Source organism: Arvicanthis niloticus, chromosome 3, assembly GCF_011762505.2.
Source record: "Arvicanthis niloticus isolate mArvNil1 chromosome 3, mArvNil1.pat.X, whole genome shotgun sequence".
NCBI lineage: Eukaryota > Metazoa > Chordata > Mammalia > Rodentia > Muridae > Arvicanthis > Arvicanthis niloticus.
Genome location: NC_047660.1, coordinates 22,267,194 through 22,294,263, shown reverse-complemented (window position 1 = coordinate 22,294,263; position 27,070 = coordinate 22,267,194). Strand labels below are relative to the sequence as shown.

The window sequence follows — 27,070 nt, the reverse complement described above, 5'->3', positions numbered from 1 at the left end:
ACACTCTTTCCTGGCACCTCTCTATATCCTTGGATGACAAACACACTGGCATCCTCACAGTCTAACCATCCAATACCCAAGACACACAGAAAGGGAGGAAGGAAGGCACAGGAGTACTCTATAAGGAAAAAGAATGACAACATCTTCAGCAGGTCCACGTGTCATGGTCAAACTCTGAGACGACACATCGGCCAATCACCACCTCATTCACAGTTCACACACACACACACACACACACACACACACACACACACACACAGGATGAACATACATGATTATTATAAAATAGCCATATTAACCTAAAGTTCACATCATTATAGTATCTGTTCTAGGGAGAAATTTTTTGCTCAAGTTGTTCTGACATAAATGGCAAGGAACAGCAATCGACTCTTTATAGAAAAATGAAGATTATTTAGCCACAACTGCTCAATGTTTCTTTTAAATACATCCTTTGAAGTATTAAATTCTTCAAACTAAAATCACTATGTAGTTTAAAATATGTACATATTAGGAGTAAAAAGAGCCTAGGAGGAAGGGGGCTTTACTAACAAATATTTTTGCTAGTAAGCATACTAATGTGGACCAGAAATTGATTTTCAAGACCACATCTATGGATTTACTTTGCACAAACTGTGCTTTCCTGAAAAGATATATAATAAAAAAATTAATTTCAAATTAGTATGAGCTCCTGCTCAAAAGACTCTTTATCTTTATTTCTGATTAATTTACAATTCACACTATCATGCTACTTCATTTTTCTGTCAATTTTTTCAAGTCAGTTCTGTGGAATTTCTATTTCTAACATAATATGAAAAGTATTATAAAAATAACTAGCTTAAGATTTTCTGCTGGATACTGGGGGCACACACCTTTAATTCCAGCAATAGGGAGGCAGAGATGGGAGGATCCTTCAGTTCTAGGCCTGTCTGGTCTACAGAGAAAATTTCAGGACAGCCAGGGTTATACAGAGAAACCCTGTGTCAAAAAGGCAAATAAAATAAAAATAAAAATAAAAAATAAAAAGCAAATAAAGTCATTATGCTTTAAACTCATAAAATATTTATTAATCAAAGAATTAGAATTTGAAGTGGAAGGGGAAGATAATTAAAGCACTAAAGGTTCAAAATAATAAATTAAGAGGAAGGTAGTATGTCTACATACATCTTTATCCTCAGCTCTAGTGTTCGCAGGACTGAAGGTGACAGAGGAAAAAAGGAAGAAATGCCTCCACAAATCGTTTGATAGACATGCAGGAGCACATTATAATGTCCATCAATTTTCATGCATACACTACGATGCTCCAAACACTTCATGTGAAACAGTGCCTTAAATCAGTAGATGTGTACACATCTGGCTTGTGGTTGTGTACACATCTGGCTTTTTCAAACAAGCTTATGAATGTCGAAGGGTGAATAGCCTACAAAGAGACATTCTCACAGAAAGGATTCAACCACACATCTAACTTGAATAATAAATGGGTTATTAGGTGAAACACTGGATCTCGGTGTTCCCAAATAAACAAGTCATTAAAAGGTCCCCCAATAGTTGTGTTACCTGGGTCAAAGGTTACCTGTCACAAGGAAAAATATGTATGAAAAATATAATAACCACAGACAACACTTACCATCATAACTTAAGAGCAATTCATATTTTTTAAAGTCAACCAAGTACCACCTTAGAACCAAACACTAGGGCAAAGATCATCCAAGGCAGAAAAAAATTCATGCTCTCTCATAGAGAGCATCTCCAAGACAGACACTCTCTGTATATGGTACCCAGAACCACGCATTACAGTCCATCACCAATCCTGAAAAAAACACTGAAGAAAGGTAGAGTATCTAGGATCCTGGCCCAAAGGCTTCAGCCCTCAAATGCAATGAGAGCCTCCATCAAGCCAAGATATAGGCTTATAGTATTACAGGCCAGATGTCAATATTGGCTCATGTGCGCGCGTGCGCGCGCGCGCACACACACACACACACACACACACACACACACACACACTGCACTTTCCACTTTAAAACATCCAAAGACTCACAAGTGCTTTCAGGATGCAACATTTAGTACAACGAATAAACAAGAAACAGGAAATTTTGCTACAAATTCTTCAGAGAGTGTCCATAGTTCTTCAATACACAACTACGCACAATATTACATCATACAAGTGAGATTTCCAATAACTGAGGTCATTAAAAATGCCTGCACCATGTTTCACAACAAAGCAGGAGAGAAGAAAAAAAGATAGCTCTCTTTATTTCTAACCACCCTCTCAGTGTTCTCCATTCAAAGCTTTCCACTGACCTTGACCCCTTCTTCATTCAGATCAGTCCCATTCTATGGGTTCTTATCAGGTCCCATAAATCTTAACTGAGAATGACTCTCTTCCTTCTGCATCACCTTAACTGTTGCCCAGAGTGGCATTAAATAAGACCTCCACTAAAACTTCATGCATGCCTCTAAAATTATATCCCCCAACATGCTAACATATATCTTCCTAAGAAGTCACAGCAGAGCAACACAGCCTGCTTTTCCTCCTCTCCACCTGTGCTCACCTTGTTTCTCTGAATGCTTTGGACAGAGACCCATATCCTTTACAGGAGCCCTAATGCAGCTTCCCAGAGACATGCCATGTCATTTCTCTATGATCTCTGAGCACCAGTGGCATTGTGCATGCTCTGTAGTGTAAGTAATCCTGAAGTATAACTAATTACTGATAGAAGGATGTAAGATAGTAGCATCCATGGAAAAGAAAGTTCATTTTATTCGTCTTTATGTAGTAACCGCATCAGACAGACACTGAATATAAGATATGGCTGAATACATATGTGTTCAAAGGTACTGACATTCAATATTCTTAAAATAACTGATTTATTATCAAAGGGAAACTGTATAAAAGAACTGCATTTAATAGTTAACTTATTTACATTATCACTCTTCTTAAAATCCACAGAGTAGAGCAGCAGAGGTTGTAAAGAGAGATTTTTTTGAATCCAGATGCTATCATTCATTTTACCTTCACCACGCACTGTGTGAACGTATACAAGTACATATTTCTCTATGCTTCAATCTCATCATTTGGAAAATGGCAGTATTAATTTTATCTTCAGAATATAAAACATGTTATATTAGAGATATGTAGTTTAAGTGCCTGTCATTATCTTTGTAACATTTATGATTTTAATTACAACTTAAGTATTAAGATTGATGCTATCTACTGGCATAAGTCTTAATAGCTAAGGTTGTAAGGGCTATTAGCATGAAGACTCAGTTCTGAAGACCTATATTTGACCTGGTAGCCAGACTCTTCTCTCTGCCAGGCAACACTTCCTGTTGGTATTATAATTATGATGCCAAGTGGTCAAACTATCCCCAATATTACTAAATGGAAAGAAAGCAAGGAAAGTGCCTCTACAACTATCTTGAACATTTTATGAGTCTGAGCTCTGAGAATCTTAGTTCTGACACAGTCTGAGTGGACAGAAAGATTTAATGGTTTCTTGAGTGTGAACATCAATTAAGTAAGACCTCATAAGCAAATCTAAATGGTAGTAAAGTAATTCAGAAGGTGGTTCTAAATACATAATGGTAAATATTTACAATGTGTCGCTCAGCGTTCACTCAAACAGGTAAGACCAATGCTTCACAGAACAGGAACTCATAAAACAGTTAAATGGCTATGAAGAAAGCGTTAACGGAACCACAAGTTCAAAGTGAGACAGCAAAATGAATCTTGATGAGCAGGAAGCCTGTCTAGGGTGTGGCCAGGCCTCGGACTGGAAACATAGCCAGTGACGAGATGGGAGGGTGATCACGAACGTTCACGTGATTATCCAAACAACCGTCACAGAAAAGAAAGGAAGGACGGAAGAGGAAAAAGGAAAAAGGATGAGAGGAGAAGGAAGAGGAGGAAGAAGAGGAGGAGTGGGGGGTGGGGGGTCGGAGGACTAGGCGAGGCAGGGACCAAAAAGAAATTCCGGCTGAGTGTGAAGGCATATTCCTTCCATCCTAACATGCAAACTGTTGACAGAGATATTTCAGGTGTTTGAAGCAGCCTGCACTAAAGGCTAGTGGGGGGGGGGAGGGGGCATGTATGGAATAAGAGACTTGAGTTTTAAAGGCTCTGCACATGATAAGTAAGGTCTGTCTAATTGACTGGAAACCCTCTTCAGAAGGTTGAACTGAGAATCCATTCATAAGATATTAGTTTTCATTAAGCCTGTAAACTTGAAAGATTGTATGAAATGAGGGTCTCGGTCTGCTCAGGTTTTTCTAATTACCCACAAATGGCCAAAAGGAAAATAAAATTAAGACCTTCATCCTTTGACAGATTGAATTGTTTCAAACATCAAAAATTAATGTATTCGATTGCTTCAAAGGAGTAGAACACAGTGGTGTTGACTAAAACCAGGAGTTAGGGAAGAAGAAAGGGTAACTCGCCCTGGTCTGACATGGTGGTGATGACTCAGAAGCAAAGAAAGAAAAAAGGGAACCCAGGGTGGTTTGAATGAGAAATGCACCCCTAGTCTCAGGTATTTGATTATATGGTGGCAGTTGGTGGTTTTGTTTCTGGAGGTTTCTGAGGTGTGCTGGGGAAATAAGTCACTGGGGCAGAGCTTTGCGAATTTAAAGACTTGAGCCACTTGTGTTTCAGTCCCTCAGTTGTGCTTGCAGCTCAATATGTGAGCCCTTGGCATTCTGCTCCAGCATCCTGCTCCAGCCACTCTATCTACCATAGTGGCAAAACGAATGGAAATCTGCCGGTATAAGACAAACACATATACAGACAGAGACAAAGACAGAGAGGCAGAGACAGAAAGACAGAGAAAGGAGAAGTGGGGGGAAGGGAGACAGAAACAGAAGGGATGGGCCATGAATTCCTACACTCCATTAATTAGTTCTAAAGGATAATATCAGTCCACTCCACAATTGAGAGCAAGTCCTTCCCTTAGAGAGAGAGCTCCTTGAAGAAAGTACGCATTTCTCTATTCAAGGTAATATTTACGCTTTCTAGAAAGAATTAGTTTGTAAAACATTGGACAATGGTCCTAGTTTGAACACATTAGGCCAGAGCCTGGTGGTAATTGTTGTGTGGGTTGAAAGACATGTGGGAGAGTAGTGAACACATTAAAGAGAAAGCATGCTATCTTTATTTAAAGGGCAATTCAGTGGCAGAGTGTTCACTTATTCTAACTGCCAACAACAATATACAGCACACTTGAACTCACTATGTTTAAAAGCTAAGTCTCTTGGACAAAGCTAAGAGAGGAGAAAACGGATGACATGGGCAATCAATAAACAACTTCTCCAATCAGAGTTAACAAATCTTCCCTCATATTTTGCTCTTAAATAAGTAGCTCATCAGAGTGTCCAGAAAATAAACCACTTTGCAAAGCTCCCAGGAAGAGAAAGAAAGGGTCCCTGGCTACAGAGAAATAATGGAAAGGGGTGTAACACTATCTCCAAGCATGGGTGGCCCTTGTCTCACACACTGATGTCCCACACACACTGCTCCTCTTCTTGGAAAAGTCACTACAAATGTTTCATTCTGTTTCTGAAAAGTAGCAGGACACAATCATGTTCCTTGTGATACCCAGCCTTAATAGGCACTCCCAGCAGTCATATCTTGGGTTCTAATGCCATTCCAAATAATTAGAGCTATGGATGCTGGGAGAAACTGCTGGTACCAGGGCTGAGGCAAAGATGCACGAGAGATGAGTATGTAGTATATTCAAGTGCCCAAAAGGACAATACTACTACCCTTTTATAAATACTACTTTTTTTTAAAAGCACACAACAGTGGCAGTAAATCAATACATAAGAGTACTAGTTTACAGTCTATGGATAAGCTAAATACATGAGTTCATAGTGATACACAAAAGAGGGTTGGAATGCAACAAGATGGAAAAATCCAATGAGTCCAAGTTTACCAGGCAAACAAGCCAAGGCATTCTGCCCTTGGAAGTGGCTTCCTCCCCCAAACCCAAAGCCCCAGATGCAATCATGAGAAACACATCAAGCCGATTCCAGCCAAGAGGCACTATACAGAGAGCCTGATCAGAAGTCCTCACACTGGCACGGTCATCAAACACAGGACAGTCAGACACAGTGTTACAGCCAAAAGGCATCAAAGAGATGTGACCACTGGTGTTAGATGATACACCAAATGAGAGTATCTAACAGAAATAGGAACTGAGGTAAAACCTGAAGTGATATGAATGAAGGGTGGACTACAGTTAAAGGATTTACAGACTAGAATAAATACACCATCTCCATCGAAGATTCCAGTGGCACAAAAAACTGAGTGAGAGTTCAGGGGAACTCCCTGGACTACTAGTGCATTTTCCCCCACAATTATATGAAGGAGTGAGACTTATTTCTACAGAAATGTCCACCTATGGTGTATTAAAAATAAAGAGGTGTATTCTGGAAAAAAAATCAACATATTCTATATCAGTTTGGGAGGCTATTAGAGATACATTTTGCCATTAAGGAAGGTGGAAGGGGATGGGATGGAAGAGGAAGAGGAGAAAAATTATGGTGAATCACAGCTTTTATCCCAGCACTTACTTACGTGGCAGAGGCAGGAGGATCTGATTGATGTAGACTAGGCTACATATTGAGTTCCAAGAAAGCCAAGGCTACAGAGAAACCTTGTCTTGAAGGAAAGAAGGAAGGAAGGAAGGAAGGAAGGAAGGAAGGAAGGAAGGAAGGAAGGAAAAAGAAAAGAAAAAAGAAAGCAAAACTGGTAACAATTCTGACAGTCCATGAGTCCATTAGAGGAAAAGTGCTTTTCTGAAGGTGGTTATATAAGAATGTAATTTCAGGTCTCAGCTTGAACTTAAAATTAAAAGTTTGAGTTTCGTTTACACTCAAATATTAGCTGCACCTGAGGCACATCCCGGGAGGAGCACATTCCAAAGACTCAAACAAAGATTCCAGGAAGAAGGGCCCAAGATAAGAGTTTATCAGGAAGATGAGCCCTTAACACAGTGAACCTGGGTAAACAGAAGCCACTTAAGCTGACCCTCTTTGTTGTAAAGATAAGGTGCAACTTTGAGTTACCTAGAAACCAGGCCTGGGAACAGCTGTTTGAAATCCTTTATGGTTATTATTTGAGAAGTAATTAACTTTCCTTGTGAATGCTGTAAAAATGGTATATAAGCTGCTTTTAGCTTCAGCTCAGGGTTCCTCTTACCTTCGAGTAAGGGAGCTCCAGTATACTGGTTATCATCTTATCATCAATATACCTTATGTTATTGCATTGAATCTGCTGTCTGTGAGTGTTTCTGGGGGAGCATGTCCACTGGTTTGAATCTTTGGGTTCAACAGTTACAAATTAGAAACACAGATTGGAAGATGGAAAATAGTACATGCTGTGCAAGTATGAGGGCTGAGTTCAAATCCCGAGCACACATGTAAAAAGATTGGTATGGATGCATGTGCCCATAGCCCTAGATTTGGGAGATGAAGACAAACACCAAACTCTCTTGAGCAGTTACTAGCTCAGTTACCACTGCTCAGCATACACTATTTAAAACCCATGATTTTTTAAGCATGGGTGTTTTTACTTGATCTTTTTACTACACATCTATTTTGAACCCATGGTTTTAAATATGTTTTTTTACTGGGTCATTTTACTAACCACCTTTCCAATATGATTCCACTTACAGTTAACATTTCACTTTGCCCACTGTATTCCTCTGAATTACGTGTCATTTACTTCCTTGTGATTACTGACTCATAGAAATTATTTGTTTTAACATTAATTGCTTTGTATACAATCAATTACTGGAACATAGAAAAATGTAACCAAAAGTTACCATGTATATTAGTTTTTAAATCAGTAAAATGAAATACAGTAATTGCCCACTACACAAATGGAAAAGGATATGTCTTCTTTTCCAATACAATCCTCTTCCATTCCACAGAAACATTGCTTAACCAATGTTGGAGTTAACACATCTCTTTTCTCTATGCCAGCAGTGGGCATAGACAGTAGCATGTCTATCCTCCCTGTCACCCAGACAGGATTAAAGAAAGAGTTAGCAAGCCAAGTTCAAGTTATCGGAAACTAGTTGTTAGTTCCCTGAGAGTAGAGTCTTTGCTGTGGAAATTGGAGGCAACTGGCAGCTGTACTGTTCCCACATTTTGATATCTCAGAAGAAGCAAACAGAAGCAGCAGAGCTGGAAGAAGGTAGAGTGGGAAGCAGACTCAGGATGCTACTTAAGTTACAGAATGGAGGATATTTAAGAACAGATTCACTTCTTGGATATGCCAATTTTACAAAACCATAAACCACAAAGCCACTTTCGAACTTCAGCCAGTCTGAACTGACTACAAGGATCAGAGTTAGCTGCATGTATCAACAAACTGAAATGGACAGAACCTAAGGAGTGGCTGAAGTAGTTACCTGACAGAGTGCATCGTGAGGTAGTTACTAGTCTATGGTACACTGAGGTAGGTGGCCAGGGAAGTTGGACTCTCCCATCTTAAAGAACCCATGGAAAGGCCAGTTCATAGCTCAGCTATCCTTGGGCCTGAGAATGTTCCTCATGAGTCAATATCTTAGCTTGACCTCCAGCCACTGCATCTCCATTACATGCAATAAAAACAAAGGAAGGAGGAGACAAAAGTAATGTAATAGATTAGTTTTTAAAATCCAATTCCTTTATTTGTAGGCAAAACAGTAAAGCATTCATGAGATATGAAAAACTCATCAGATAAAGATAAGTAGGTTATATCTACTTTCACTAGGAAATATTTCATTATATAAAGCAACAGAGACAGGAAGTAACCTGAAAAAAAAAAAAAAAAAAACAACCTAAAACCTTTGCATAGCAAGGGCACCAATAACACAATAGATTAGTGCATGGTGTGCTTATATGCACCAGTGGCACAGCAGGTTGGCACATGGTTCTTATAGGCACCAGGTGACTTTAAAGATATGTCCTCATGTACTCAACATCCAGTTTTTATTCCACTGGCTAGAAGCTAGTTGTCTACATGTAATGAAAAAAAGTAGCTTCACTATGACATCTATGTGGAATCTACATCCATTATAGATCTTAATAAGCTGAAACTCTATAATAGATAAGAAATGTCAGAACAGAGTGGCAACAACCATCCAGAAACAGTTGGGTTTTTATATTTGCCAACCAAAATAACAAATAGAAATCAAATACTCCATTATAACCATCATTCAATGACTGGCTTTTTAACACCAGAAATAAAAGGCATTAAATCATTTATGACATTCATATTCTAGGAAGCCCTTGTAGTAATGACACTTATATAGAAACATTTATATAGAAAAACTTATATAGTAACACCCTGCAGTGCCTGGAAACCTTTGAGACAGAGATTTGTCATGGAGTCCAATGTTGCAACCCTGATGATATGCACCAAAGAAGGAACTAAAAGTCTAGACTAGATCAGGAAGGGGTGGAGGGACAAACAAGACATCCAACAGGAAAACATATGGCTAAATAACTGACAGAAAAGCAAACTCTGAAAGTCAACAGGAATACAGCAGGCTGATGAGGAAAGAGCAGGCTGAGCATGAACACTGACTCTCACCCTCTCCACAGTTCAAATACAAAGGCGGGTAACAGATTTCTATTCAGGTAGAGAATGAGAAATCAGCCAATAAAATCCAAATTATTCCTGGAAAGAAATAAAAGAAAGCAGATGGATGAAAAGTAAAGAAATGATTTGGGAACCCTACAAAGCTGAATGAGGCTAAACTGATCAAGGGAGAAACGGAAAATAACTTAACTTACTCAACAAATAAAAATCCCAGAATCCAGACAACTGCCAGCCATATCTGACTCTATGGAGGAAGGGATAGGCCAAAAACAGGGACACTCATTGTTGACAAACCATCTAAGAATGAATAAGGCCCCCACTCTAATGAACTTACCTGGAAGACTGCTTTCCCAGACCCCCGAAAGACCAGAGCTCATTCTGTGAATAGAGTAAAGCATACAGGCCTCCAGTGAGAGGTCATCCACCCAGGGGAGGGGAAAGACTCAGAGAAAGGCATAAAAGAAATGGCTGGACCATGAAGCCAGGTCCTGAGCATCCAGGCTATCCACTGTTCTCTAGTTCTGTAAGTTTAAAGTTTAGAAAGTGGTCCTACAGAGAAGCCAATCAGCCATCAAACAGACCCTAAAGATGCTTCTTTCCTAGACAAATAGTTCCCCTATCCAGGAGCTCTCTGAGAAGCCCAAAGACAAACTCAGAAAGAAAAAAAAAATAGAAAGCTGGTTGGTGGCCCAAGCAGAGACAGCAGACTTCCTTAATGCATCTCGCAAGTGGATGCTGGAAGGACAGGGATTCTCATCAGAGTATTCCTAGCAATTAACTATGACTGTGAAAGACAAAAACAAGGAGTGCATGGATACAAAGGAACTGAAGACATGGATTTTTTTTTTTTTTTTTAAAGGAAGCTAACAGAAATGGGGAGGTGGGGAGAACTCATAATGAGAATGAAAACTGAAATCTTGGCCCAAAATATCCAACATCTGAGTATGAAAGTTGGAAGAAAAAGCAAGTGCATAGAAAGAAAACAGGCTCAGACAGGATCCCCACGCCCCCTATGCTCAGTTTACTCAAACTCAGGATGCTATGATAAATGTCTACAGAGGTATCTTTAAAAGGAATGCTATGCTAACCCTCCAACACAACAAAAATCATCACTTGCCATCTTAACTCTAGTGTAGCTCAATTTGGGTCAAAAAGATTTATTTGAAAATAAAAATCCTTAAAAGGAAGGCTTTAAGGTTACTGATGACAGAGGCCATTTGGTAGCTTAAAAAGCACAGTGCCACCAAGCACATGACAGTGTATAATTGAGACAGACAAAATGCATGGAGTAAAAGATATCTGCTAAGACCCTGAAGAAGATGAGCTGAAGAGAAGTTAATTAACAAAGGAATGGTGCTAATAGCATCCAAGAAGAGACGATGGTGAAAGAATGCTTTCGAAGGCCAAGGGAAAATTATCTCCTGTCCCGAACAGTACATCCAGACAAACTGTGCAACATGTGCAAACAGACTCTGCTGAAGACACTAGATTCCAGTGAACTTTTCTTGCATACATTGTACCCTCTTCAGCAAGGAGAACTGGTTAGCAAAGAAGGGAATAAACAAAGAATAAACCATGAGCTAAGGAGACAGAGAACCTGGAAGAAGAAGGCTTGGTTAGGAGATCCCTGAGAGAGATGGTCACATGGCAGAGCTGACACAGCATCCTGATGAAGGTGGGAGTAGAGAATACTTCTTGCCTCTGAAAACACTGGAAGAAGTAGGTCATGAGGGATCTGTGGCAGCAGGATGAACACTGGGACGGAAAGCAGGGACGAGCTCCATTCATGGGAGCAAATATAGAGGCAAAGCATGAGACAGAAACTGAAGGAGGGGCCATCCAGAGACTGCTCTACCTGGGTATCCATCCCTTGTGCAGTCACCAAAGGTAGACACTGATGTGGATACCAGGAAGTGCATGCTGACAGGACCCTGATATATCTGTCTCCTTAGAGGTCTGCCAGAGCCTGGAATACACAGAGGCAGAAGCTCACAGCTAACCATTGATCTGATCAAGGGGTTCCCAATGAAGGAGAGAGAGAGAAGACTGAAGGAGCTGAAAGGGTTGGTGGCCCCATGGGGAGAGCAACAATACCAACCAACCAGAGCTCCCAGGGTCTAAACCACCAGCCTGGGAGCACATAGGGTGGGACCCATGGCTCCAGCTGTGTATGTAGGGAAGGATGGCCTTGTCGGGCATAGGTGGAAGAGGAGATCCTTGGTCCCATGAAGGCTGGATGCCCCAGTGCAAGGGAATTCAAGGGTGGGGAAGTGGGAGTGGAAGGGTGAGTGGGAGGCATATCCTCATAGAAACAGGAGGAAGGGAGATGGGATAGGGGGTTCCTGGGCGGGGAGAAAATGGGGATAGGGGATTACATCTGAGATGTAAATAAAATATCCATAAAATAATTTTAAAAAATATGAGCCCCAAAGGAAAATCATCAAAGGCAAAACCAAACCAATAGAATACATGGAACACAAGAGCTCCTGTACAGCCAAGGGAACTGTCAGGCTAGCAAAGGGATAACCTAGAAAATGGGAGAGTGTGTTTGTAAAGCACGTATCAGAAATATGCTAAAATTGGAAGGCACAGCAATGGAAGCCGAAGGCATCTGAGGGCCATGCTCACCAATGAGGAAGGTAAACACCTTGGTTGAAAGTTATGCACTACCTGAGAGAATTAGTCCCCTGAAGCAAATTTCCATTCCGGTTTTCTAAGTTTTCAAGTCAGTGCTCTAGGGCAGCAACACTCCTGTGCAATCATTCTGAGCACGGATTCAACAGAACCAAGGACTGCAGTTTCTAGACAAGGTCACCTCCTCCCAACATCCGTCCATCTCCCCCTTACCATGGCCAGGCAAAAAAGACAAAGACTCTTGGCTCTGTCCTTTTTCACATAGAATCCTTCACTGCTGTACCAAAGCTTCTCAACTCCCATTCCTTGATACTGGCTCATCCTTACCCGCCCTCATCTCTGCCAATCAGTAGCTTTGTTTCTTCCTAAAACCCCCAGATGCTTCACTGACTGCTCCTACTGTGTAGCCAGAACTCCCAACCCCAATGGCTACTACAAATACACATGGCAGATTAAATGTCTGCCAACCCTGGAGAAAGGTGATGTATCAAACCTTAAACGTTATTATTTTTACTCTAATTTCAAGTTTGCCATATGTTGGCAATGATCGTCTTCAGATAATTGCCGTAATAAAGTGAATATCTAAAAAATTAAGGGGAACTTACTTTTCCCTTCAAACTTTCATATTCAGATGTTTGATATTTTAAGGCAAGATTTCTGTCGTCAGTCTCATTATCCCCTCCCCCTTTAGCATTTTAATACTTAAAATATCATATAAGTAAACCGGGACAAAATGTTCATAGCAATAAATAAATATTCACTCACTATTTACAGTGAAAAACTGCCTGTATTCTAACTATATTTTTGCTGGTAAGCAGTAACATTGAAGTAAGATAGTTCTCTGTTGTTAGCCATAGCAACTTAATAGGGAGAAACTCCATCATTTTTGTTGTCTTTCCTACTATCACTATTAATGACAACCCCAAGGGTGACACTGTGTTAGGTACTGTCTCTACTAAGTCCTTTCAATGTATTAAATAGTTGGATGTTCCCAGTAATGATGAGCTCAAATTTCCAACATTATTTCATAGATGAGGAAATAGAGAATACAGAGAAATTAAAAGACTGTTGGAGCCAGACAATGAGGAAGCAGAAGGCAAAGTTTAGCCCTGGGTTAAGCATTACACACTCTGCCCCGCACCCCACCCCATGGTTCTCCTAAAGTCCAGAAGAACGGTTTGTGAAAGGTGGAGACTGTGTACCCAGAACATTGGACTTAGCACCTGCAGATGCTTTCACCAGTATAGTATGAATGCTTGCTAGTCTGAATTATCACATGAATATATTTGGAGGGGAAAGGGCTTTCAAAGGCTGGAGACAGAGCTCAGAGTGCTTGCTATACAAGGACTTGAATTGAGACCCTAGCACCCATACTGAAGGTTGGGAGTCGAGTTACATGGTGTAGCAAAGGTGCCATAAGGGGGTGGGGAGGCAGAATAACTCTTAAGGCTCCTTGACCATCACGTTAGGTTAGCTTCGGAGTCAGTGAGAGGCTCTGTCTCAAGGAAATAAGAGTGATAAAGCAGGACATGCACCTTCTCCCTTGGCCTTCATAAAGATACACATCAGCACACTAGTGTGTGTGTGTGTGTGTGTGTGTACATCACCCATGTGTATACCACACTGACATGCACACTACAATGCCCAGCTCGGGATTTGATCTACTGCAATTTCTTCTGTCTGATTTTTACCTTCTCTAGGAAATCTCGGACACAGCAAACACTTGCTCACGCTCGTCAAATTAAACAGGCTTAGGGCATGTTTCATTTGAAATGGCTCCCGGGTATCTTCCACGGTTATTTCATGCTCTTCACAGTTTCAAAATTCTTATTACAGAGGGATAGTAAACAAAATAGATAAAACCCCACTGTTATCTCCAATGACCGACAATGAACTGGCCAGTCAGAAGAGCTGGAGAAATGCAGAAAGCTCAATTGCTCAGCTTCAGAGAGTGAAAAGCTAAACAAGGGCTGTAGCCAGAAGATGTTCCTTCTCAACAGCATTAAAACTCCCATGTCAAGCCCCTTCAGCTGGCCTACATCAATTACCGTGTTCCTGCCCCCCAGATTCTGGTTAGAAAGAACATGAAACACATATTGGCCTCAGACTGATGAAAACAGTGTGTGTCGGGCTGGGGCACTTGAGAATCAAATATAAATGCTTCATTCTACAAATAAAAATACTTTCAGGACTTCTGCAGGAGAACACAACTTTGAAAATAGGAACCCAGGTGTCCAGTGCTGGTCCTCTACTAACAGTGTCTTGAGGTTATTAAAATATAATAAATATATAGGGTTTTCTGCATATTTCACTACTGCCATTAACACCAGCAGCTTCCATTTGCCGGACAATGACGTATTGGTTGACCAAACTATTTATAGCTCATCTTCGAATAAAAATAAAGGAAGTTAATATTATTTCTTTTTAAAAAAAAAAATAAAAAACAATCATATCTGAGGTTTAGCCAAATGGCTCATCAGGCAAACGCTCTTGGCACTGCACAGGGCAAACCTGAAGACTTGTTAGATTCCAGGAAAACACAGTAAAGTGAAAGCAGAGAACTGACTCTAAAGTCACTTTCTAAATTCCACATACTGTGACAAATGCACACCCATACAAAAATAACAGGCAAGCACACACATGCGTACACACACAGATACACATACACACACATACTTCAAAATCTATTTTTTAAAGTCATGTATGATCTTAACTGTCTTCAATACACACCTACCCCCTACTTCAAATTACTGAACACTCACACGCACACACGGTCAAAAATATCACTGCCAAGCATCACACACCCAAGCCACACCATGAACAAAAAGGGGGATGGTAGTCCATACATGGTAGAAAGCAGAATCAAAACAGACACGGCACGTGTTATATTTAAGAGCATCTAGAATCTAACACAGGATAAAACTTCTCAAGTCTCAAGGCATCAGCCCTTGACAACACTGCTAAGTACCCTTGGAGAAAATCAAAAGCAAAGCCACCAAAAGAAAACCCACTTCAAGTTTTAATAGGTCACGTTCTGCCCTTTTTACGCTCACTGAAACGACTTGTAGCCTTATCATCAAATAAATTAGCAATTTAAATTTCTATTTCTCTATTTCTCGAATGCACTCCAGTGATTTATAGTCCCTTAAAGGAAAAAGAAAACTCTCACCGCATACAATTCATTAGAAGACAAAAAAAAAACAACGATGGGCAATAGTAAGAAATAAATATGAGAACTTTATTTAACCAGGCACTGTGGGTCACACTTGTAATCCCAGCACTCAGGAGGCTGAGGCAGGAGGATGGCTGAGAACTTGAGGCCATGAGTTATGGAATGGTTTCTTAGCTCCAGCACAGGCTGAATGGGTTGGGTTACATAGTGAGATCTTGCTTCAAAAGATGAAACATTATGCAAAAGAAAAACAAAGGCAGCCATGCATTTGCATTGGCTCCAAGGGTCTGACAATGCTACCCAATGTATTTTCTTTCGTGCTTCTCATTAGGATGGGGCAGAAAGCATCCAAGCTGCTACACCATGTCTGATTTCTCTGTCGTTGTACTCATGAAATACACATCATTCATAGAGCAAGGAAACAAACTGTAGGTACAGTTAACACCCTTTAACCTACTTTCTGTGGTGTTTTTCAGGGCACGCTGCCTTGGGGCTAGTCTGAGTCTCTCTGCAGCCAAAACTCACAGTGGCTCAGACCAGCAAAGGCCAAGATTCCCTTTGGTTACAGGAAAGGACAGGTAAGCACTGGTGGGAACCAGGCAGTTAAATCAGGATCATTTTACCCTAAAACCTGAGTTGTTACAGAGAACATGTGGTTAGCAAGCAAAGGCTATCCATCTGGGAGCCCCAGGAAACAGACACACAAGCTGAGTTAGGAAAAACTCGGAGAAGGTACGAAGGTCGATAATCCAAAGCAAGCAGCGCTGGATGAGTGCAGGTGGCCACACATTTCGACGTGAGAAAAATCCTGAAGAGCCCAACTTAGGGAGGGGGTGGCAACAGTCCACCCTCTACCCCAAATAGCCTTTGGATACAGGGGAAAACGAGAGTGTCTGAGACAGGGGTTACACCTGCAGACACCTACTAGACAGGGGAAAGAAGCTAGAAGCGAACAGCCCCTGACCATGAGTAACTTTATAAGGATGTCGATGTACAGAAAGTGGAGGGTGAAAGAGAGAGTGGAGGAGGGACAAAAGAGTAAGGAGGAGACAGGTCAACCAGTAGAGTGAAGGAGAGGGAGATGGCAAGCGTGGTAAAGGAAGACAGACAACCCATGATCTGAAAAAAAAACCAATGGTCATATCAGGCACAGATAGGAGTCCACACATACACATAACCCAAAGTCCACAGAGCTGACCGCCATTTTTTTCTGAAGAATCTGTTAGGAGATTTGGTGTTGAGTGCTTATGGGAGGTTCATAAGGCCTGTTTTTTATTGCTCATTTATCATTCTTACAGTGGAGACTAATAACACTGCATATGGTGTCTGATGGATTAAGAATTGAACTTCCACCGCACAAGCTATAAAATCACACAAGAGGCTGTCTTGAGTGAGTAAGAACTCGGTTGAGAACACAAAGAGCTCCTGGAACAGAGAAGAGATGTGAAATCTCCCTATTTCCCAGGCATTGGTCTATGAACAGGCTTAGAAAAATAATGTGTGAAAATGAAAATTGTGTTATCGATGATGCTGTCAAGCTAAAATAACTTTTTTTTTTCAGAAACTACAACAAATCCCAGCTCACCTAAAATCCACTGGACTGAAACACTGCATTTACCATAATTGGCTCTGGCTTCGATCCTACGTGTAAAAGAGGAATGGAAAAATATTTAGACTCCAAGTCTGTCTTCCTCGGGAAGAAAGAGGGTGAAATTCACTTCAGTGGAAAAATAAATCTCTGTATCCTTGCACCTCCCTGCTGAGGCCTGGAAAAGGAGGAGAAGAGCAGACCTGGGGAAAATATTAATATCGAGTCTTTAGATGAGCCAGAGAGGCCCAGAGCTGGGTCTACACGCAGGGCCAGAAAAATCCAGAGTGTGAAGGGAAGCCAAGAACACAGACTTTTTAAGTTGCACAGAGGGGGTGGGGAACTGACCATAGTGAGCTGCCAGGCACAGGCTGCTGGACCCTGATAAGCCATGTTCCCAAAAACATGCTCTAATATTTGATTGCAGGCCATTTTGACTTTGAACTTTTCACTTTTCCTTATTATCATAAAGTTCACTCAACACAGCCTTGATAAATAAAAGAAGAAGAGGAAGAGGAGGAGGAGGAAGAGGAGGAGGAGAAAAGAAGGAAGAGGAGGCAGAAGAGAACGTAGAGAAAGCAGGAAAAATAAGGTAAGAGAATTATAACAGAGCTGTGTTGCTGCTGTTTTGTTGGCAGTTAGGTGCAATGTACAAGCCAGCCAGTCAGGCCAAGGTCAAAGCAGGGCAGATCTAGCTGCCTGCAACCTTCAACCCATTTCTCATTTGTATGTCCCCCGAAGAAACTTGCCCTGCATGGAATGTAGTTCAGTTGTGCGTTCCTATCATGTACTAAGCCCCAAGTTCTATGCCCAGCACCACACAAAACTGGGTATGGGGACACAAACCTGTAATACCAGCGAGCAAGACGCTGTAGATTTCAAAGTTCTTGAATATAGCAAAGTGAAGGCCAGCCTTAGCTATGTGAAGGACCCTGTCTCCAAAACAAAAGAAGAGAAGGGGTAAGGGGGATGACAGAAAAGAAGGGAAGAGAAGGGGATGACAAGAAAGGAAGGGGGAGGGAAGGGGAGGAAAAGGGAGGGAAGGAAGGAAGGAAGGAAGGGGACAGGAGGAGAAGAGGAGGAAGAGGAGAGAAGGAGAGAAGAAAAGCAGTTCAAGGGTAATGATGCCTGGCAGAGTAAACCAGGAGTGATAACGGCAGGAGGATGAAAAGTCCAGCAGTATATAAAAGGGTAGAAAGGAATTTTCCTAATGATCGTATCTTTTAAATAATCCACAGAAATCCTCCCACTCATAGATAGAAACAGAGTCCAAGGCCTGAAAAGAAGAGACGGCCCAGCGCGGTATGACCAAGGGCAAGCTGGCACTGTGCTCTGACATCCCCGCTCCCACTCTCTGCTCTGTGCGATGGCACTGCCCTCTCCTTGCAGCTTTTACTCCTTGATCTTTACTCCCATACTGCCCACTCCGAGATGGGAAATTATTACAGAGTACACAGGGTGAAGGGAACAGTACCCTCACTTGAGCTGATTACATGCCTTGGTCCCCATGTTCCCTGCAGGGTGCCCACATTGTCAGAACAAAGAAAAATGCCTACTGTTGAAGTAGGACCTCAGACTGCCAATAAAATAACATTCTTCCTGGGTCTGGGGAGCTGGCCCAGAAGTTAAGAACTGCCCTTCCTGGATTTGGTTCCCAACCATCATGGCAGCTCACTACTACCTGCAACTCCAGTTTCAGGTGATAGGACACCTTCTTCTGGTCTTCATGGGCACCAGGCATGTATGTGGTACACACAGATATATGCAGAAACACATACTGAAATCTCATGCAATAAAAGAAGTAACTCTGCTCATCAGTTCACACTGAGTTGCTTCATTTTATGTGCCATGAACCATGTCAGGCATCTCAGACCTCTTCCTTCCACACCTCTCAAGGATGCACTCAGGTAAGTGATACCATGATGTGCATCCTACAAAGAAGGAGCCTGAGCAACTTGTCACATTCACACAGCAATGAGAGTGGAGATGGGGTTTCACGATAGATTCATGGTTCTAAATCCTGGTTTTTAACTACTTCAGCAAGAATCAGGATTTACAAGAACCTTATAAACGCCAGGGGAAAAAAGGAAGTCATTAAGCTTTTTCCAATTTTCCCCCAACAAAGTGAAAAGCCAGTTACTAAACAGCCTTAAGTAGAATGTATTGAATCAAATTCCCATGATGTGTGGATTCTGGGTAAAAAGATGAGAAGATGCCCTGGGTCCCAGTTTCTTCATGTGTAATTGTAAATACCCCAAGTGGTACCTTGGATCCAGTTTTATAATACATTACTGCAGAAACTGAGAAAACCCCAAACTCTCACAATTTCTTTCTGTCCAGAACCAATTGGTGACCTCAGAATAAATGTTTTGTGGGCTAGCTCGAAGGAAGCTGTAAAGATTACACTACACAGTCAGTCTACTGTGCTATACATCAGTACAGTATCTACCATGCTAGTTCAAAGGAAGGCAAATAAACATTACATTACTGTGAATGTACTTTACTGGATATCAGCACCACAGCTACGAAGACCATATGCCCATTCACACCTTGTCTTTGTATTACAGCATTAAGATGGTAACCTTTTTTTTTTTTTAAATAAGAGATGGATAGGTCCTGTCTTTCTAAGTATAGATTTTAATCAGCAAACAGAAGACTATACATGCTTTCATAGGTAATAAACTGTACTTAATTTGGGAGGTTGGTTTTGTTTTGTCTGGCCCTAGGGCTTGTTCCTCAGAATGAAAGTGCCTTCGGAATCACCACAGTTGTCTGAGATGCTGGCTGTCCTGTTTCCAACACACAAGGTAGCTTCTTATCCCTGGATTCACTGCAAATCAGGGCAGAGTCCTGGCAGCTGAATGTACTGCTGCCAAAGGATTGCATAGCTCCATTCTTTATTCTAAGAAGTGTCTCAGGAGAAGGCACCCCCCTGCTTGTACAACAGAAACACTTCCCTCTGAGGGGCTGAAAAGGAGTTAATTTCTTACACTCAGAACTCGATCTCATTATCTCTAAATTTATCTCTGTTTGGTTGACGTTTCTGGACTTTTTTTCTGAGTCTCTAAAGGGATGAAGAAGCTGTGCCTACAGTTTTAGATCATGTCACCAGTGGTTAAAACAGCATCCGGCAGAGGAATCTGTAATCCATCAAATATTTACTTGTACTTTTTTTTTCTTAAAGATTGGTAATGATAAAGCCCACAGGCAGAGCTCGTGGAAAATTAAAATGCATTTCAGGTTATCAAATGCTTTTTTTGAAAAAACAAGTGATATTTTTACAAGGACTTAAAATGCAAGTTTTTGATATTTCTTCCTATTATTGGTTTCTTGTGAAGTGAGTCACTGTCCATCATGATATTTAATTTGGTACGTGTGTATCTGTATGTATTTGTGTGTATATGTGTATATGCATATATGTGTGCGAATGTGTTTTTTTTTTTAAATTTTAATTCGATCATTATCTCCTACACCATTGGTTCAGCAAAGTACAGCCCTTGCACTTCTGATCTTTTGTGGTCAAAAAACCCGTAAGACAAAGAAAAGGAAACACTGAAAATATTTTATGTCTAAGGGTGTGGTTCCTTTGGCAGTGTGCTTGCCTAGCATGGACAAGGTTTGATGACCAGTACTATGAAAACCAAGCGTGGTGGATTGTGGTTGCAATCCTCCCACTTGGGAGACCAAAGAAGGAGCATTAGAAGTTAAAGGACATGTTCCGATATACAGTACGGTCAGGCCAGCGTAGGACACAAGAGACCCTGTCTCAAATCATAACAACAATTTGTCTTCTGCTTTCCACCATCACCATGCTTACAACCCATGTATCTTATCATGGTGGACAGGGCTGGTCCCAATGAGAAAGAAGCTAGAGGCTTCCTTTAAGGACTGGGTATAGTTCCAGTCTACATCATCCCAGCCATTACACAAGCCCTTCAGTTTCTCAGAGGTGCCAGAGGCACTAGGTGTGAAACAGGGATGCTGTCAGTCAGCAGGGAAATTTTCTGCCTCTGAAAATGTCTCTGCGCTTCCTCTGTACAGCACCTCCAGCTGCCTCTGCGCACCCGCCGTGTCAGGATTAAAATAGCTCAGGCTTGATGACTTCACTAGTTCTCACAAACGGGCCAGTTGGCAGAAGGCAAGCACTGCCTGCTCCTGAGGGGAGGATTTCTTCTTTTTTATTTGTTTCTTTCCTTATCCCCCCTAATATGAATACTTGGTTTCATTTTGACTCTGAAAGACATTTCCTTCCTGAGGTTCAATTCAGCATGAACTTCATGCAGAGTTCTCCAAATGCCTTGAAAAGGCTCAAGCTAAAAAGAGGTCACTGGAAGCCAACACTGACTGTATAATAATTTCTGAGGTGAAACTTCAAGGGCATTAAAACTACTGGGTAAGCTAACCTTACATAACCCAACAGTGTTTATTAGGGAGCAAATACCTCACCCAAAATTTCATGATACTTGATAATCAGCCACAATTTTTAACATCTCATTTCGTGTGTTTACTCTGGCTACCACAAGCAAAGATGCCAACACAGAGCACCAAGGTAAAAAATGACCAGTGCTAACCACAGTAGGAGGACAGAGGGCTTTAGTAGATGATTTTTTTCCTCATCCAAGCTAGCTCAGATAAACTATAAAATTAAAGAGGAAATCGGCATAAAGCATTCATGCAACTAAACAGTATATTTCTCAATCAAATGCCCGAATCTTATACGAGTATTTTGAATTTTCCCTTGGAGTTTTTCACTTCCTTTTATAATTTACCATGCATCAGGAAGAGAATCTTCTATGGAAAAGCAGGTCTTCTGTTCTAGAATCATAACTCAGTGCTGCACTTTGAGTCCAAGAGAGCATTTAGATTAACTGCTTCAGTGCCCTGTGGACACAAGATTTATACCCAGAAAAGACTCCCGTATGACTCTGGGGATATGGAGCTAATGAAATAATGTGGCTCGCTGGTTAAAGATAGCTGCTCTGAAAGGGTGCACTGCCCCTAAGAGTGAAAGAAAGGCACCGATCCTCTCTTCCCGGCCCACCCACTTTCATCCCTCTCCACTGCCCTAGGTGCCTTAGCATCCACAGTGATGCCCTTTTAATACTACTCTGCCGATCTATACATCACAGAGAACTTTCCAGTGGACGGGAAAGCATCTATGTGACAGTGAATTTTAAATGTCCTACAGTGGTGTGTTCATGGCACGAGCATCTGCTGACTATCTCATGTGCAGCAAAAACTGATGATGCGCTGTCTACAAGGGCAAAATAGGTACCAAAATGGTCTTTAAGAACTTGAACCGGGAGCTGAAAAGAGATAGCCCAGCCAGTAAAGTGTAGTCTGCGTTCAATGGCAAGAACGCATGTAAAAAAAATCCCAGGCATGGATCCGCAATACTGGAAGGTGGAGAGGGGCCTACTGGCCAGTCCCTCAACCCTACTCAGTGAGCCACAGGCCAGTAAGAGACCCTGTCTGAAGAAACAGGAAGGATGGCTCCTATTTACATCTGAGTGAGGCTCACCTCTGGCCTTCACAACTTGCACATCCAAGTGCACCCAGATACAAAGAAATTGACTCAGTCCTCTCTTCAGCTAAGTATTGTAGAGCTACATGGCTTGAATGCTGTGACAGCTACCATCATAGTATCTGTCTAAGCCCAAGGTCAATGCTGGGTCCTTTTCTCTATCCCTCTACATCTTATTTATAAAGGTTCTCTCGCTGAGCCTAGAGCTTGCCAATTGGTTACATTGCTGTCCACCAAGCTCTGGAGATCTGCCTTTGTCTGCTGTCCTGCTTCTTGCCGTCTTAGGGCTACAAAAGCAGTCCACCACACCCATCTTTTTCTGCTGGTGCTGGAGATCACAACTACAGGGAACACGCTTGCTCAGCAGGCTTTCTACTAAATGTGCGGTTCTCAGCCCTTGAAATCTTTTTATATTAATCTATTGTGATGCTCGGTTTGCAATATCCTTTATTCTAGATTTAGAATCACCCTGGAAACGAGTTTCTGGGTGTGTCTATGAGAGTTTCCAGACTGAGCAAGTAAGACCCACCCTGAGAGTGGGTGTCGCCATTCGATGGGCTGGGTTTGCAGGATGAAGGAGAAGGAAGCTGAGCGCCAGCAGTCATTCCCTACTGCTTCATAGCGCTGGACCCACTCTGACCAACCATCATCTAGTCCCACCTCCAAGTCTTGCCTGCTAGCCTGGGCTGTATCCCTTCTTAAAATAGAAACCAAATACTCTTCTTTCCCCAGGTTGCTTCTTGTAAGGAATTTGGTCACAGCAAAAAGAAGAGTTAAACAGGACACTGGTGACAATAATCTGGAAGAGTTTGCTACAGTTTTGGGAGAAATCTCATGAGATTAAGAGTTATCCTTGAAGATAAGTTAAGAGCTCCAGAAGCCAACAAAGACATGAAAGTCAATCATAAAATACTGTAAATCATTCACACAGTGACTGAACCAACGGAATGATCAGTGATGGTATCTTCGATAAACATCAAACTTTAGGGCCATAAAGGATCCTCTATGAAATTAAAACTCTCACCTTTTCCTAATAAAACCTAGAACACTTGAGTGGCTCCTGCCCAATGACACAGCCACAGAGGTGTTAAGTTACCATCTCAGATTCAATACTAAGCATTATTTATCCTGCATTTCCCTCTAAGACAGGTAAAGACATATAAGTGTGCTATTCTGCATGCTGACTTATAGTCTAACCCACTTATAAGGCATAAATATAATACTTCTCTGCATAACTCAGACACACCCATTATTCCATTAATGTCTGTTTCATATATGTGTAATTCACCATCCCACCCTAACATATTATATACATCTATTATTATATCTGTTTCATATGTATGTAATTTACCATCTGTACCCCACATATTATACACACATAATATTGCATTAGTGGCGGAATCATATTTATGCACCAGAATACACATGCAACTGCAGGACACAACTACAACTCACATACATGTTCCATACTATTCTGTAGCCGCTTTCTCCATCTGTGTTTCTCAATTATATGCACACTTCTATTGACATAGACACACATAAAGAAGCTTTATATCTGTTTATAAAATAAGAAATGAAAATGTATACAAATAATCCGCAGAACTATATAAGAATTAAAGCCAGGTAATTTACTTGGACTTATTTGCACTCATTATTTACAGATCCGTTACCTGTGAAGGCAGGTAATGGATAAAGACAGAAACCATGTTTGGATTCCAGGTCCTCATCATAACATAACTCCCAGTTTCTGAGCCCATATGGATGATACACGATGTGAATGATCAACACAGTTGGGGATTCTGACTACAGAGCATTACCTGAAGGATATTTTTCCACCTACTATACCAGAGCTGACAGTCCAGGAGCTCTGGGTGATGACACTTTTGACATATAAAACTGGGATTCTCACAGCGTTTACAAGAAGCAGAGGTAAGACACTCTGGGGCTTTCTTGAAGACCTGTGTATGAGAAATTCAGAGAAAAAGACCAATGAAACTCCACATGGCAACTAGCTAACATAGTATGTTACACTAAGTACCTAAGATGTCCCTAAAAATGATGCAGAAGTACTCAGAGAGACCTAAATGGGGGCTGGAGGAACTTCGGGAGCATGAAGGGGCATAAACAGAGATCACAGTGTGTGTTCAGTAAGCCTGCTGTCCTGCAGACAAGACTAAATATAAATACAAAAGGGAGAGATTCACAACCCAGTGGCTGAGAGCTCACACTGTACAGTGTAAATTTCCAGAGTCTACTGAACCACACATAGGGGGTACCATGACCTTCTGCTTTTTTCTTTAAGCCATATATACTATGAGATTAGCCTATTTTTTACCTAACCATAAATAATTCCCTTTTATCAGTAACTCATATGTGCATTATACGAAAAGGTCTTCTCTGTAGCCAAACCATGAGGCATCACTGTTATGATTCTCTGAGTAATACTCTCATTGTTTCAGTGAGGATATAGAAACACAAAGAATAATCAGATGCACTATACTGAGTTTACACATCTCTGTGTTTCTTAGGTAAAACTCACTGATGGTTACTCACTGGAAAAGAGGCCTATGACTCGGAAGGCGCTAAGCTCTCCAACCCTGGAGGACTGCTATAAAGGTCACAAGTCAACTCTTTAAAACAACGAGGCATTATTTTTTCAAAGAAAAATGTACAGCTTTAAGCAAATAAACCACAGGTACTTTGAAGTCCATTTTAAAGAGATTATTCATTGCCTAAGATAAGGATCAAAAGGACAGGTTTTGGGCAGATACTTAGGGGCCAGGCTAGGGAAGGATGCAACAGCAAACTTCTGTTCAAAAACTGCAATTCTAGTGTAGCATGGGATGGCACACTTAAGAGGTGGAATCTGGAAGAATAGGAAGTCAAGGCTATCTTTGGCAGCAAAACAACTAGCCTGAGCTACATCAGATCCTATCTTATCGACAACATTAAGAAAATAAAAAGAGAGCCCTTCTGTCAAGAAATACACACACACACACACTCACACACATATGCACATATACATTCACACATACACACACATATACACACATAACATACACATATACACACACTCATGCATACACACACATACTCTGTCTCTGTTTCTCTCTGTCTCTGTCTCTCTCTGTCTCTCTGTCTCTCTCTCTCTCTCTCTCTCTCTCTCTCTCACACACACACACACACACACAAACTTTCAAAGTTCAGTGGGTCAAGTACAAACTAATAATCAAGCCTGCCAAGAAGTAACCTTGTGAGGTGCTCCAAAGTCAAATAAAAAAAAAAAAAGCAAAAACAAAAACGTTGCTTCACTAAACAAAAGCCAAAGAAAGTATCTTTTTTACAAAATGAAAAAGAGTATGTGTATAAGATGATAATTTTCTTGATCTGTATTAAGTATTATAACTATGAAACAAGTTACAGAAACTCAAACAGTGACTATCTGAAGGAAGAGTCTAAACTTAATTATCAAAGCAGATACATCTATAGCAAACAAACAAACAAACAAAAAACCTAACTTGCACTGTCAGAGTCAAGGACAGTTTGACAGTGCAAACGGTGCACCACATCACACAAAAAGTAAAGCAACTAACGAGTGTCTGTCCATTCCATTCTGAAAACAATAGGTACTATTTATATAGCATAACTAAGCAATCACACTGTCTGATGGTTGACTGACTGTCCACGACCTAATACATGTACAACATGCTGTAGTTGAAAGGGGGTGACCCCCCAGTGTCCATATTAAAGAATGTGGCTCAACTGTCTCTGGGGCTCCAGTGAAGAGATGGAACTTTTAAGAAGTAGAGCCTAACAAAAGGAAATTGGAACACTTCGAAAAGTTTATTTTTGACCTAGCCCCTTCCTCTTGTTTGCTTTTCTTTGCCGTGAGGTAAATAGCTCTCCACCATGTGCTCTCTCACTCACACCTGTAGGACCAAGTACTCAGGGACTAAACCTTCTCAAACCATGACCCCAAATAAAGCTTCATCCTTACAACTTCACCATCTCCGGTATCTGGTCCTAAAAACAAATGTCAACTAATACTCCGCAGACTAAAACCAAAAAGTAGCTCTAAACATCACACTTTGCTATGGTTACAGTATGAGAGAAATGACAGGAATCAGCTTTATAAGCCTCAAGATGTCTGGGAGACAGGTGCTGAGGTGTATCTTTATGCCTGATGTTCAGGAAGAATGCACAGGAAGGTGGGGCGGTCTGTACTGAGCTCTCTGGTTATCATAAGGCCAAGTCGCAGAGATTCACACTCTCCTTAGCAATAATCTAACAAATATGGTAGGATCCTCACAGTGAATGCTTTCAGTTAGCCAGCTCTCTAGCTGAACCATGGATCTCCAGGCCCTTTGTGAATCATACTGACTGATGCACCCGTAGTGTTTCCAAGGCTCCTTTGAGCAGACTAAAATCTTCTGCTCTCATCAGCAGAGGCATACCATAATTAAAATGGTTTTTAAATCGTAAACCTGTTGATTCAATAATACCATATTGTAATGATTGGATTTAATTGAAGGATGACTAAAAACTGTGAAGTAAGAATACGAAAAG

The 27,070-nt window shown here is 41.2% G+C and overlaps 1 protein-coding gene and 1 long non-coding RNA gene across 35 annotated transcripts in view; one reads left to right on the top strand and one right to left on the bottom strand.

Annotated features, from left to right (window-relative positions):
• Klf12 (KLF transcription factor 12) overlaps positions 1 to 27,070 on the bottom strand; it is a 401,439-nt gene that overhangs the window by 315,214 nt on the left and 59,155 nt on the right. For 16 of the 33 annotated variants that reach the window (XM_076930666.1, XM_076930661.1, XM_076930665.1 and 13 more), the window contains one exon: positions 24,322 to 24,462. The exons of the other annotated variants lie outside the window; for them this stretch is intronic. The gene's annotated coding sequence lies outside the window, so the exon portion shown is untranslated. The remainder of the gene's footprint in view (positions 1 to 24,321; positions 24,463 to 27,070) is intronic. 33 annotated transcript variants of the gene reach the window in all.
• LOC143441659 (uncharacterized) lies at positions 15,901 to 19,129 on the top strand. 2 transcript variants are annotated; one of them, XR_013109234.1, is made up of 6 exons: positions 15,901 to 15,970; positions 16,691 to 16,782; positions 16,954 to 17,132; positions 17,467 to 17,572; positions 18,219 to 18,282; positions 18,501 to 19,129. It is a non-coding gene; the product is annotated as an uncharacterized LOC143441659 (long non-coding RNA). The 2 variants fall into 2 exon arrangements; XR_013109233.1 differs by having other exon boundaries at positions 17,453 to 17,572.